This window comes from Atractosteus spatula, chromosome 2, assembly GCF_055471065.1.
Source record: "Atractosteus spatula isolate fAtrSpa1 chromosome 2, fAtrSpa1.hap1, whole genome shotgun sequence".
NCBI classification, from domain to species: Eukaryota; Metazoa; Chordata; class Actinopteri; order Semionotiformes; family Lepisosteidae; genus Atractosteus; species Atractosteus spatula.
The window spans coordinates 32,903,333-32,918,705 of NC_142707.1; the positions used below are offsets into that span (position 1 = coordinate 32,903,333).

Consider the following 15,373-nt stretch of genomic DNA (forward strand, 5'->3'; position numbering starts at 1 on the left):
AATTGTGCACATTTTTTCCCCAGTGACAAAAACGGGTGCGCACTAAATTGAGTGTATGTAAAATTGTAAACCTGAAATTATTTGTTGTTAATATAGTCATTCTCATAGAAGCACAGAGATCCAAAAGACCGGGACAGCGATGCAACGAGCCCAGTCATAGAGACTGAGTGTCGAGCAAGCATGAGCACTGAGGTACGAGACTATGAGAGCATAGATATTGATTATTGAGTAGCAATAATAATGCACACAGCCAAGCTGGGCCTCTCACAGCCAGTCTCATCTGGTCAATTAAGCATTTTTCAATTGACAACCGTGTTTGTTTTATTATTATCATATACTGGGGAAATTTAATTTTTTGTGCGCAGTTCAATTTCCTATGTGTGCTGATTTCATAACCTGTGTGCATGCATACACACACACTGTTTAGAGGGAACATTGCTCAGTACAAGCTCTGTACAGTATCAGTGGTGTTAGTTTTGAGATGTTGACTTGGCAAGGCCAGACAGAGACCTTTACTTCACACAAGGGCAACAGAGTAGACAAGGTTGAACAGAGACTCCACACCACTTCCTCCTCAGAAACTCTGCACACTAATAAAGGTCTTCTTGCACATTAATTTAAATAAGGCAATGTAATTAATTATATATATATGTGTGTGTTTATATTCACACACTCTGTAATATAGCATGAGTTTTGAACTGCCTCAATGTAAAAAAATAAATACATACTGAGTCTAGCTACAGAACAAACAAGAAAATCCCTTATTTAAAAAAGCAATAATTAACAAAAGAAAATCTTCTTTTCTATTCCCTGCCTACCTGTGCTACCTATACAATCAGCCAGGGCACTGGAATTTGACTGGGTGGTGGAAAACAGAACAGTACAAAGCTACCAGTATGTCAATACTAATTAATTACAGTGTGTGGAAAAATTATCCAAGGCCAGGTTTTGTCAGACTTCTTGTCTTTTGTAAAATATTTACTGAAGTTTCAGATACAAAACTAAATGTAATCAATAAATCAGAGAGGGCTTCAAACTGTTTCTTCCAGAGTGCCTAATCTTGAAATATTATTGTCTACAGAGGCTATTTAGGCATTTCTTATCATATCTCTTGACACCACAGGGAAATTTAACCTACTGTATACAGTACATTTAGCACCGAATCTTTTCAATCCTCCCCACTACCTTAACTTAATGCAGAAGGCCTGGAACATAGTGTGAGCCTCACACAGTATCAATTACCAACCTGATTTCTGAAATTCTTCAGTATCCCTTGATACTGTATGATGGCTCATCAACTTTTGTCCACACATTGTTCAGTTGATGAAACCAACAGAACAGCCTTTTTGAAAATGCCTGCTGCAAATTTTTCACCTGTTGCAAAACAGCATTCCATACTTAAAAAGGATGCAACAGCCTTCTAAGAAAAACAAAGAAAATCTATTTCAGTCCCCCAGAAGATAAGTAATTGCGTAATGTGTCATTGACAAACAAAGCCTTTTGGATGAAAAAAAACAAAAGGACATCTATGATGAAAACACTGAAAATATAAGAAACTAACAATAAGAAGGTGGAGTTCATGGTGTGAGTTCTTCTATTTAAGTGTATCATATATGTGTTTAGCAAAGCCATGAAAAGAAGCTATTGGTATTTTTTAACAGGACCTCCTCAGATGATACACTATATAATGAAAGGAAGAGATGTAGAAATTAGAAATACATAAGAATTCCTACATCCGTACAGACTAGGGCTCTTCCTCTGTCCTCATAGCAGTCTGAATGATGAAGCTGCCGCACTTCTTAACGTTTTCTAAGGCACCCCTGGGCCTTATTAAAGAGTCAAAAAGAACTAGTAGCATGGGGCTATTGCAGTGCTTTGTAAGGAGGGTGACATGCTCTTTGGATGGAGACATCAAAGAAGGCTTCATCTACAAATGATGTCAGCTCGCCAAATACCTTGAGCTTGCTGGTCTCTGCAGAAATACAGATCTTAAAAAATTGGACGAACAGCTCTGACAGCTTGTTCTAAGCAAGGGGGTGTAAACTACACACTAATGGGAGAGAAAGAAAGTGACTGTGGGCTACACTTATATAGCGCTTTTCTGGACACTCCACTCAAAGCGCTTTACAGGTAATGGGGACTCCCCTCCACCACCACCAATGTGCAGCATCCACCTGGATGATGCGACGGCAGCCATAGTGTGCCAGAACGCTCACCACACATCAGCTATTAGTGGGGAGGAGAGCAGAGTAATGAAACCAATTCATAGATGGGGATTATTAGGAGGCCATGATTGGTAAGGGCCAATGGGAAATTTGGCCAGGACACCGGGGTTACACCCCTACTCTTTACGAGAAACGCCCTGGGATTTTTAATAACCACAGAGAGTCAGGACCTCGGTTTTACGTCTCATCCGAAGGACGGCGCCTGTTTACAGTATAGTGTCCCCGTCACTATACTGGGGCATTAGGACCCACATGGACCACAGGGTGAGCACCCCCTGCTGGCCCCACTAACACCTCTTGGGAAGAGTGCGCACTTCCACCAGGAGTAGAAACGTATGGATTCCTGTGCCTACTGGATATGGATCTGGGCACTGATAGCCTGGAAAGACCGAGGGTCCCCAAGAGTGCAGCTCCCCATTAAAAAGGTAGTAAATTCCTAGAGGTGTGAACAGCATGGCCTACAGAGAAATAAGGAGTCTCATGTGGTGTGTTGCTGCCCACCCAGAGACATGGATAGGCTGTGGATCCAGTTGTCATGGTCCTTGTTGGAGCACATGACATACAGTAGGAAAGTGTAGGTTGCCATCTGTAAGACGTAAGAGAGAATTTAGCGTTACAATTTCTGAAAAGCAGAATATCTGCCGTGGTGTTCTGAGGAATACTACCACTCTGATGTGCAAGACGGGATACCAAGATTAAGCACATTACTAAAACACTGGGGCAGTGAAAGGGGTTTACATTAGGAAGCATTGCAGCTGCTTAAAAATGAGATCTGGAACAACGCTTTATAGGCTTTCAAACCACAACGGCGCTAGTGATGAGGAAAGGCATATGTTCAGATTATTAAAAGTGGGAATCCAGGGAAATTAAGGATTATTTAAACTGGGGAACTGCAGAGCAATAAGTGAACAACAGGCCAAATCTGGCAGGATCAAGGAAGCTTTCGAGCGCTTCAGTAAATCCTCATTTAGAATATAAAGTTCAGATTTGGCGAACATAACAAAAAAGAATATTACACCCTTAGAAACAGTTCTAAAATGAGCAACGGGAATACTTCCTGATCTCAGATACGTTAACAAGCTGAAACAGCTAGAAAAAGGAAGACTGATCTAAACATCAAGAAGAGATGCGAACAGATTCACTCCAGAGGACTGTTTTACACTCAGTAACGAAACAGGGACATGCGATCACAATTGAAAACTAAAAGGAAATTCATTTGGGATGGAGAAATAGAAAGATGTCTTAATCTGAAGAGCTGTGTCTCAAACAGGGCTCCCACCCAGGTGGTTGATGTCCAAAAACGACATGACACAATTTTAGACTTATTTACTGTAGCTACTAAACTTCAAACAAGGTAGGGAGTCTGAGTGTCTTTCCTCTCCTTTGTAGCCATTCGAATGCTTGAGGTAAACTAAAAGCAGATCACACTGACACAGCACCTGTGCCTTCGCCAGCATCAATACTCCTCCTTAAATGACCTCATTAATAAAGTAGCCATTGCTCAATGGCTCTCATTACCTTCAGCACAAGATAATAGAGAAAACATTACTTAAAATTAGTAGTGGAGTGTACAAGGGCCTTTACTAGTTCATCCACTTGAGAATTCCTGAGATTATAGCTTATTTTCAAAAAGAAACATTTTTCCTGGTGTAGTAAATCCACGCGACATACACTAACTACTTTTGGAACAAAATAAGACCTATGATATACACAATAATAATGTTTCTTTATTAGCCTTAAACAATTTCTTGCAGTAGGAATTCATCTTTTCACATACCCCAGCTTTTCTCCATGAGACAAAGACAGGGAGAGAAGCTTGGGGTCAGAGCACAGGGTCAGCCATTGTACAACACCCCTGGAGCAGTTCAGGGGAAGGGCCTTGCTCAGGGGCCCCAACAGAGTAGGATTCCTCTGCGGGCCACAGGATTTAAGCCGGCAACCTTCCAGTCACAGGCGCAGATCCTTAGCCACAGAACCACCACTCCACCTACGAACTGCTGCATCCAGAAGGTTAGGTTTGCATGTTTCAAAACAGTGCCATTATATAATTTCATTGATTTTTTTTTTATTTGACTAGAGAAGACCTAGGAGACCTGATTCAGTGGACTTCCTCGCAATCAAGAGTGAAACACAAACGAGAACACAGGGAGAAACTGCCGAAGGTGCTTTCCAACTAAGAAGGGGTGGCACTTCTACACACAAAGGGTGGTGCTGTTGTTGAAGCCAATAAGCCTTTAAAAGAAAACAGCTGGATGAGACTCTTTAATCAAACATCTACTGGCAACCAAGCAAGATAGATGGGCTGAATAAACTCTCCCCATTCGGAAACTGTCTTGTGGTGTTAAATATACAATATCCATCCATTATCTAATCGCTTCATCCAGTACAGGGTCACAGGGGGAGCCAGAGCCTATCCTGACGGGATAAACAGGATGGGACACCAGTCCATTGCAGGGCACACACAGACACAAACATACACACCCTCATACCAGCACCAATTTTCCCAGAAGCCAATTCACCTACAGTACCAGTATGTCGTTGGACTGTGAGCAGAGACCGAAGCATGAAGGAAAAATTCTTGTGAATACAGGGAGAACATGCAAACTCCACACAGATAGCTCCCCGGTCCAGAATTGAACCCAGTGCCCCAGTGCAGTAAATCAGCAATGTTAACCCCTGCACCACTGTGCCATCACTTTGCCTTCTAAATATAATCTTATTAAATTAGATGACAAGTCCAGTTAACATGATGTTTTAAGATAAATAGTACAATGAGCTTTATTCTTATACTAAACGCCTTTAAAACATTAAATTTAAAAACCAATGTACATGTCTGGTACATGTAGTTACTAAAGGTATGTCTGCATTACAGATCCACAAAAGCTAAGCTACTGAAGAAATTAAAGTTGAATTTCTACAGACATCTGTTCTGATTATTGTTTAAAATCTTAAAATGATTTGTGTGCTTGACCCTTTATGTTATTTCAATATATATTGAAATATAATATTATTTATAAATATTTCAGTAAAATGAAAACTAAGCCATATTTTTTTGATCATTTTCAAACATCATGGACAAGGATCAAAACTAGATCTTTTTTTTAATGTACTTATTGAGCTATGTATTTTGGCATTTATTCCCATTTCTTTATGATCTGGGAATCAGTTCAAACAGGTTTAAGTGTTTGATCTTTAGATTTAATTGCAAGGTAGTAAGTGTGGTGACTGCTTTCAGTTCCACAGTAGTACGGTCTTTTTTTTTTCTATGCATAACAGCACACATTCAGCCTCAAGGTACATCAGCATTAAGAAAAGCCCTTATGACCCTGTGAAAGGTCTTGTAGTTGATATGTTTAATTTTGTAACTAAAGCAAAAAGAGTGATCCTTTTTAAAATACCATGACTTATCGCACCGCCACACTATTTCAGAAAGTGTGTATTAATAATGTAAAAACACGAGATTAAAATCAATGACTGCATCACAATATCCACAGCATCAATGTCCTACTGTATGCATGTTGTTCCATGTTGCAGTTGCCTCAATTAACATGCTGATAAACAAACTTCAGTAGCTAGTTTACAGCTTTAGCAGTCGTATAGTACATATTAAGATGTTTCACATCAATTTTAGCCATAGAATATATGATAAGAGTTATCAGTACACACTACATCAAAATATTTAATGGTAGCTCAACATATGCCATCTTTTATAGTTGTGCAAAAGTGAAGCATCTCTTTCCTGATAAATGAACAAGTTTTCCTCTTAGGTGCTTTTATAACTCCCTAAATGGATAAATCATTTCTCTTTCCAGTACCAAAACTGGAGTGGAATTTAAGCTTTGTAGCCTTTTGATTTACGCAAGCCAGCAACATGTTTATACATTACATGGACAACTTGAGCTAACTGTACCAAGGAATCCTGGGAATTAGTTTTACTGGATCAGGGGAGGAAATCCCCCACATGCTCAGTGGCTTGTATGTCTTATGTCTGACCAGTCAATGGACGAGCATGATTGTCTGATGTTTTTTTTTTATCATTGCACTACACAGGTGGTGTGAGCCAGGGCACTATGTACCATAAAACTCTTTCCTCTTAGTACAGGTCAACACTTGCACAGACAGACAAAGGGTTGTTCTGGGGAACCTTAGTGCATCAGCTTGTGGGTTCAGCCCCATACAGTACCAGTCCGTCGGCAGTTGTAAGCAATGATGGTCATATTTCACCTCACAGTGAAATTAACCCTTTACAATTTCTTGCATTAGGAACTATCTTTTCACATACCCCAGCTTGCTCTCCATAAGACACACAGACAGGGAGAGAAGTTTGGGGTCAGAGCACAGGGTCTGCCATTGTACGGCACCCCTGGAGCAGTTGGGGTTAAGGGCCTTGCTCAGGAGCCCAACAGAGTAGGATTCCTCTGCCACCTGTGGGATTTGAACCGGCAACCTTCCACCCACAGGCGCAGATCCTTAGCCACAGAGCCACCACTCCACCCACCTTTACTGTGACTTGCAAAAATGTGATGTAAATACTGTACCTGCACTGGTCAGCCTCACACACACCCATTAACGACCAATGTCTGAGAATTCTGAAAACGTGAGCTGTTAGAAAAAAAACAAGAGAGTGCAAAGGGGGGAAAACCTGGTGGCTCCTGTGCTGCCTGTCTCCTGTCAGACACTATGTTTGAGCAGATTGGTTTCTATGGCTTTGGATGGTTCCTATGGACACCAGTAAATGGCTTCCCACACCAAGCCACGCCAACCTATGTTTGGGTTCAGGTGAGACACTTTTGTCCCCCACACAATCTTCCTTTCTGTTGTCTCGAAGCATACAGGAACTGCAAGAGCAGATGAAGATAACCTCTCTGTTGGTGCGGGATATCCAACACCTTGGAAATGTCTTGCTGATGTCTGCTGCTGCAACTGGCCATTATTGTATACAGCCCCTTTCAAAGTCCACTGATTCTCACCACGATGAGTCTGTTGTAGTCTTTGTTTCAAATCTGTTTTATCGCGAAGCAAGGTTTTACACATTAGACATACTGCAAGGTTTTATACAATCAATCAGTGAGCTTCAATATTCTATAAGGTAAAATAAAGCGACTGAAGAACAAAAACAAATACAAATAAGCAATTATTGTAATGGAGATACAGTAGACGTAATTATTGTAATGGAGTATTCTTCTACATTGAGGTACAGAAAAATAATTAGATACATAAAAACCTAACCTCCCAACCTCGATGCCAACTGTTCTATCCCCTTCCCCCAGAAGTGCTGCCTATTGTCTTAAATACAACTTTTGTGTATTTGTGTATTTAAGTACCTGTACGTCTGTCGTATTCTGTCAAGGAGTATGCATCTACTCATCTACTTTATGTCTAGTCTTTCCCTTTCGTCTGTCATTTTCACTTCTTCTCTTTTTACAGATCAAGTGTCACTAATATTTTGTTCAGAGTCCGATAATGGTTCTTCAAAAGCAAGCGCAACAGAAAATAGAATACAAAGTGTCGAGAGACCGTTCATGTCTTAGAAGCTGTCCACTTAATTTACTTTAAGAAAGGATAAAGAGAATGGAAATGCAACAAATAGTTGAGCTCTTCTTTTTATATCGGCGTGAAAAAGATAACTAAAAACTAGCTTATATTGTGTCTGGTTTAGATGACTGGCATTTTTAAAGGTCCGTTCTTCTAATGAAATATTAATGATTGCGAAATCAATAAAGTTGTGTGCGTCTACTCTTCCACAAGAAAATGTCAGGGTAAGCAAAAAATAATAAAAAAACACATAAGTGTACATCTATGTGTATTTAAAGGTATTTCGTCCCTTATACGGGGACTTGCGATTGTTTTGCGATTGTTAAGCGATCGCAATTGACGCAAATTGATCGCAAATGATCGCATTCATCAACATTCCTATGGAGTCAATAAATATCACAAACATTCCTAGGTTATCTGCATGATAACTGGAGTTTTGAATTGGTCTTAGTGACACATACAGTACTGTATCGTACGAAGACAGGGCCAGGAATAACTTCGTTTAAAAGGGACAATTTTACACTAAAGAACAGCATCACGCTTTTGGCTGTTGCGGAGTCGAACAGTGGTGACATTTTGACATTATGCTTATGGTCGGAGGAAACTATATTCACGCGCAACGCAATATCTAAATGTACCGATGTCCAAACAGAGACAGAGAGCCATGCCATTATCATGCATTACCTGGTTTCAGCTATTACAGTATCTGTCAAAGCGCTCCTTAACTGCACGATAAAGCTCTGCAATCTTGGGCAGTGACCCGTAAAACCTAAACACTGATCCGCATAGCAGGGAAACCACCAGCATGGGCAGTGCTATTGCGATAGCAAAGCTTGGATCTGAATAAGAAAAGTTGATTCAGACGGTATGAAAATGAAGAGTTACCAGCCGCGTGTTTGTCTTCGTTATTTAGTGTGCTCTCACTTAAATCTGCAGCATTCCTCCTCGCTCCTTTGAGGAAAAAAATCAAAGATGCTTCTTAATAGCGTCAAAAGTCGCGCTGGTTTTCAAGGAGCGGGGGCGCACACAGGCACTTGTGCATTTTGTTCAATATGGGCAGTTTAAATCGACAATGCAAAATAAACCACTAAATATACAAGCTGTAAAATTAACTGACATTCCAACACTTATTGTAAGAAAGGCGATTACGAGAATACAATATATTTTGTATTATATAGTTCATATAGTTCAGTGCAAACACATTTTTCTCAATTAAAAATCAATCGCATGGCATGTCGCTAATAAATGGATGTGATCGGTGTATGTAAAAAATGACCATTAACAGAGGTACGGTAAGCGATAGATCTTCTTAGTCCAAGTTATTCTGCTCTCACATTTCAATTCCAGACATCTTCTATTCACAGGCCTCTGCAATATCATCAGATCCCTGAGTCACATTAACCTTTACCCATGTGTTAAAAACTACATCAGATTCTTTTATTAGGGCACACAAACAACCAGCCTGGTATTACAATTTCACACCAACCTCCATTGTAACAGAAAACAATTCACCTGCGCACAGCTCTGAAAAAATAATTTAGCTTGATTCTTCTGCAATCGACCCCCTCTACAGGCCCCTGTGGAAATCTCACACAGTACTGTAAGTAACATTTTCATTGAATGGGAAAGACACGGGCAAAGAGGAAAAAAGCTGTCGCTACTGTAACAAGAACTATCCCGCTTGCTAACCTGTAACTGTAACCCCGCTTCAGACAAAACTGTCAATACGAACAGGACACCTTAAAAGCCATTTTTGATTGTTTCTGACGTGGGTTTCTTTTACTCACTGCGTGTTTAAGGATCCCTTTTTCGTCGGCTCTTATATTCCTTATGCGTACGCCTGACAGTCGCCTCTGCCGTTGCTGGCTCTAGCGCTGTAGTATTGGTGCTGTAGTAACAGGCCGCCCCCACCGTCGCCGCTCCGTCTCCAACCAGCCCCGGCTCTGCGTTTGAAGCGCAACACGCCTGCGCGGTTGGGGAGCAACCTGGCTATGAGATATACACCGACGCAACGGCAAGCCAGGGTACGCCATGCTGGCTCAAGATTCCTTTAGCTATACCGAGTGCCGCTAAGTACATCGGAGCCACAATGGCGTCAGTTTCCTAATAGCACATTTGCAAAAAAAGTCGTTGCTACTGCATCCATGTGTCATCATGGTAACCTCAATGCAGCACTACACCGGACACACACACACAACAGACACGCTGTTATTATTGTACTAGGGGTGTAGCAGAGTTTGTAGGAGGTCTGTCTGTTAGGAAAAGCCTGCTGAGGTAGGCATCCTGTATCACAGAAAGGCGGAGATAATGATGTTCTGAAAACGTTATAGTCTTATGACACGGAAACCATATCTTAGCAGCAAATTCAGATAAGATGTTGAAAACAAACGAGTCAGATTCAGATTTTATTCTGATAAAAAAACTTAGAATGATTAATCATCTAAGTATAGTGACATTTTAAAATCCAAAAAAATAGTACAAAATACCAAGTTTTCCCTTATCCATTTTATTACAATACTACCCTCCAAATGAATAATGTATTGTAATTGCCCAATTTTCGAAAAGTACTTTCATTGTAAGATAAATGTATATACTAGCAGTTATGAACTGAGGAATGGAGATCTATGGCACACTGACACTGAAGCCTTCAAGGTTGCCTGGGGAACAAGACACTACACAGAGTCCATCTTTGCGAGAATAAATAGTTCGGTAACAGGAGTTGTAGCATCCTACAGCCTCCAGAAAGCTTTCCTTAAGATCACCTTAGGCCTCCCAAGGTGGTCTGCAAATACCCCTCACTGCAATGGAGAATACCTCCTATCCAAAGATTTGACATTGGCAGTTTGAACATACTGTATACTGTTTATATTATATTTAAAAGTTACATACTTGACAATCTTAAATCCTAATTTCTTGAAAACTTCATCACAGTTTTCAACAATGTTCTTCTCTATTATGCTGCTTTTTAAAATCAAATCAGTACGAAAGCTAAATTACTGCAATTCTATGAAGTTCCAATAATATTTTAAATATAGTGTAGTGGTCAGCACTGCTGCCCTACAGTGCTGGGGCACTGGGTTCAATTCCACACCAGAGTTTGTACTGTATGTTCTCCTCAGGTTTGCATGGGTTTCCTCCAGGAGCTCTGGTTTCTTTTCCCTCAGTCCACAAACATACTGGTAACTGAAAGTTAATTGGCTTCTGGGAAAACTGACTGGTGTGAGTGTGACTGGTATCCCATCCACAGTGTATCCTGCCTGGCACTTGTTACTTGTCAGGGTAGGCTCCGGCTCCCCTTGTGACCCTGATGTGAGTACGTGTGTGTCTGTGTTTGCCCTGTGATAGGCTTGTGTCCCATCCAAGGGTGATCCAGATCTGGATCCCATCCAGATCTGAAACGATCTCTCAGATGGACCAGTCTGATGTGTCGGTCCTGCTCTGGTGTGGTCATCCGGACCTGCCGGTCTGCTGAAATCTCATCTGCAGTCACGACACTGTAGAGTGGCTTACTCCATAGTGTTTGGCAATGCTGGCACATGACATGCCTGCCTGCATTGCCAAACACTATGGAGTAAGCCCTCTCCCTTGCTTCTGGTGACATTCGAGGCATTATGGAATGCACAGAAAACTGACTAAGTGTGGCCTTTTTCTAGCAGTGACCTAAGCTTTGAATTAAGGCCTTTTTAAAGGTGATCTGATTAGGCATTGTTCCACCTGGACCTCATTGGGTAAAAGTGCACCTGACAAGATTTCATGTGATTGTAATGTGCAATGCCTCACTGCACAAGCTGTATTGCTGGTCAGAGGGCTTAAAACAAATTGACAACTTTTTGTGAAAGTACATAAGCTATAACTATAGTATTCTCATTCCAGAAAATGTTGTGTTTCTTTTTTCCATCAGCATATATACTGTATGTGAGTAGCAAATATTATTTCATATTTGTTTTTAATATTAAAATTGCATTTAATTTAACTTTATGCTTAGAGTGACCACATGAGTTTCAAATTCATGTTACAAAAACAGCAATATTTAGAGAAGCCATTATATGCAGTTTGTAACTAAAATTGAGAGGAAGGATTGAGTAATCTTGGCTAAGTGCAAAAACAAATAGTGTTTCACTCTCTTCATAGCATCCGCTGTCTCACAGGGGTCTCTTCACCACAGCATGGCAACAGCACCTCGGCTCGTTCCACTTTTTTATTTTTTGATGGGGGGGGATTTGATGACCTCATCTTATGCAAAGTCTGCCATGTACTCATTTAAGGAGGATAAAACTATCACTGTGTCTGAAGTCGCTAATGCGCTAAACCTTTCAATACAAGGGTTAGTCTGAAAGATATTGAGGTATAGTAAGGTGATCTCCTGTTTAAGAATAAAGAGATTTACAGTGCTGAGGAAAAGATTGTGAACACCTTCTGATTTTCACGTATTTCAAACCTAAAATGTCATTAGATCTTAATCTGTGTCTTGATTAACTGGTCTAGTTAATCTGATGAAGCATGGCAGAAAGCATGCCACTCTTTCAATGTTTATTTATCATCAAATAATGCAGCATTCAATATCCATGTGTGAAAAAGTAACTGGTGGCACCCCCTTGAGCAGCAATGACGGCGAACTGAACGTTTCCTGTAATCGGTGCTCAGTCTCTCACATTCCTTTTGAGAAAATTTGGCTCCTTCCTCCTTACAGAGCTCCTATATCTCTCTACTATTTGAAGGGAGAGAAGAATGGGCATGGAAGAGGAAGCCATGAGGCTCTTAAGTGGTTAATATGACCTTAAAAACTTAAAATATGACATTAACAAGTTCAAAAAAGGAAAAAGCTAGAAAAACCCTTGGGACAATTTCCACTTGCTCATACACTGAGTGAGATTGTCATTTGAAATTGAAATGAGTTAATAAATTTAAAAGCTCAATAATTATGTAAACTGTCTACTGCAACCCTTTACACGTGTGGTACTGTACATTGTCTGTGTAAGGATTTCTGAAGTGATAATAAATGAAGAAAATAACCTTTGCTTTCTGAAGGTTGTGGAAACTTGAATCCAGTTCCTCCTTATTTACTGTATATACTGCCCTGGAGGAGAAACGGCTCACACATTTAATTACTTCTGTCTTCCGAGCAAACAGACCAGTTGAATGTTGGTGCACTTTTCTTTTCATTGTTCCTGTTAATTAATAAACACTGCTAGATTTCTCACTAGGAAAAACTGATGATGAATGGATGGTTAAGGAAGGTTGATACTGAGAGGAGGCCGTTCTACCAATTTTGCTCACTTAGTATTTTATTAATTAAGGGATAGTAAAATTTTGTTGAGCTGATTCTTTAGGGAGAGATAGTTGCCTTTATTATAACACTCTTACCACCCGTTCATCCATTTTCTAACCCAATTCTTAATCCAATTAATGGTCACAGGGAAGTCTGAAACTATCCTGACAAGCGACAGGCAGGAGGTAGGATACATATACTGTATACCCTGGATGGGATGCCAATCAATTACAGGGCAAAACACACAAGCACACACTCACACCAGGGCCAGTTTTCCCAGAAACTAATTAGTCTACCTGGATCTTTAAGGACTGTGGGAGGAAACCCATGCAAACATGGGGAGAACTTACAAACTCCACAGAGACAGTACCCCCAGGAATTGAACTCAGGGTCCCAACACTGCAAGACAGCAATGATAACCACTGTGCCACCCATGCCACTCTTACTTTTAATGTAAAACTTTGTACATTACATTATTTACACTACATTATATACAGTGTTGTCCCGAACAAAGCTGTCTGCAAAGCAAACCAATAAATGATTTATTACAACACCGAGGGTGCCAGAACTGTTCAATGAGACTCATTATTAAATATTAAAATGACCTTGACATAAACACTGACTATTGAAATCTGTAGTTTGTCACATTATTAATGTCCACAGTATAGCATTGCACAGTAACAGTTAGCAAAATGTAACTCCGTTTTAATGCATTTACTGTGTATACTGTACATATGGGCATGTTTCACTGGTCAAAGTTAGTTATGTCACGCTACTGAGCCTCTAATAAAGGCAAAATAATTGTGTGAGGTTGCAAACTTCGACTATAACCAAAAAGTATTCTTTATAAGATAAATAAAACACCTCTGTGTATTAGCCCCCAGGGAGTTCTCAGAAAGATTATTTGAGTTCTTATAATTTATTGGCTGTGGTTAGAAATCACCCAGATTGGTGTGTGGAAACAATGGCTTAAGACTGATTGAAAATCTGATTGAAAAGTCATGCATCAGCATTTTTATGTAGTTGGAAAGGAAATTAGACAGCTGTGTTGCAACTTTTAACTTACTGCAGAAATAAATTCCTACAAATACATAAAACATCTCCCATCTTATTTCCCACTCCCAGGGCGGCGTGTACTGGAACGCACTGTACAGTATGTATCCACAAAGTAGGCAGCTTGGTGTTTAGTGCTTCTGCTACATATCTCTTGGGTCCTGGGATTGGGTCTGGTCAGTAGTGCGTTATGTGTGGAGTTTGCATGTTCACCCTGTGTTCATGTATGATACATTATTAAACCATGTGCAATCGACTCTTCCTGTCATTGCGAAGCAGAACTCAAAATGTTGTAGATCTTTCACATACTAATGGGGAACACAAGCAGGGTTTAGACCAGTGCTTTCTAAGCCTGGTTATGGTGACCCACACAATTGTTGGTTTTTGTTCCAGCCAAGCCCCTGATTATACAATCAAACCCTTCATTGACTTAATAATAATAATAAGATTAATTTGTATTGTTTGTTATCAGTTCTAAAAGAGGTTCTAATGAAAGCTGAATGATGAAGGCAGCTGAACTAATTAAGCCTGGCTGCCACAACTCCCTACTAATCCTGACGTAGTTGCCTCAGTTCCCATGCATGTATACACCACACGACACCCTCTCTGTAAGCTCACAAAGCCTTAGAGGATAACTTGTGTCAGCAGGTATGAACTGACTCTCACCAACACACTTTAAAATCTGGTGGTTGTTTGGTCTTGCCTGTTGAGTTCAAAATATCCTGACTCAAGTCCATTCCACTGGGGCCATATTTGACCAGTTGTGCTATTTTGCTAAATATCTTGTTTACTGTAATGATGTTGCCCAGGCTCATACCTTTAATGTGTGAGCTCTCCAGCTCAACACGCAGGATCTTCCTATTGTATTAATTGTCTTTATGATGTCACGCATTCAAAACAGAAAAAGAATCACATACACACAATAAAATGTGCACGTCTTTTTTTCAGATTCCCATGTTTGTGTTCAGAATAAAGTAACCCAGAATTTTGGTCTATCAGGGTGTTTCATTTAACAAAAAGCTTACTGGACTGAAACGTCACATTTTAAGAAAATAATGACCCTGATGCATACTGTACTTCCAAGAAGTGTCATCCAACAATTTTCAAACTATTTTCATCCAATTGAGGGTCACAGTGGAGCTGGAGCCTATCTAAGCAATCAACATGCACAAGGCAGAATACACCCTGGACGGGACACCAGTCCCTTGCAGGGCACACACAGACACAGACATGCATACAGTCCCACCAGGGCCAATTTTCCCAGATGACCTACCAGCATGTCTATGGATTG

The 15,373-nt window shown here is 40.3% G+C and overlaps 1 protein-coding gene across 2 annotated transcripts in view; it reads right to left on the reverse strand.

Annotated features, from left to right (window-relative positions):
• Nucleotides 1-9,705, reverse strand: part of mapre3b (microtubule-associated protein, RP/EB family, member 3b) — a 94,344-nt gene extending 84,639 nt beyond the window's left edge. Inside the window, exon 1 of one of the 2 annotated variants that reach the window (XM_088927584.1) lies at nucleotides 9,548-9,705. The gene's annotated coding sequence lies outside the window, so the exon portion shown is untranslated. The remainder of the gene's footprint in view (nucleotides 1-9,547) is intronic. The other variant, XM_088927592.1, reaches the window with a different exon arrangement.
• Nucleotides 9,706-15,373: the final 5,668 nt, after the last annotated feature.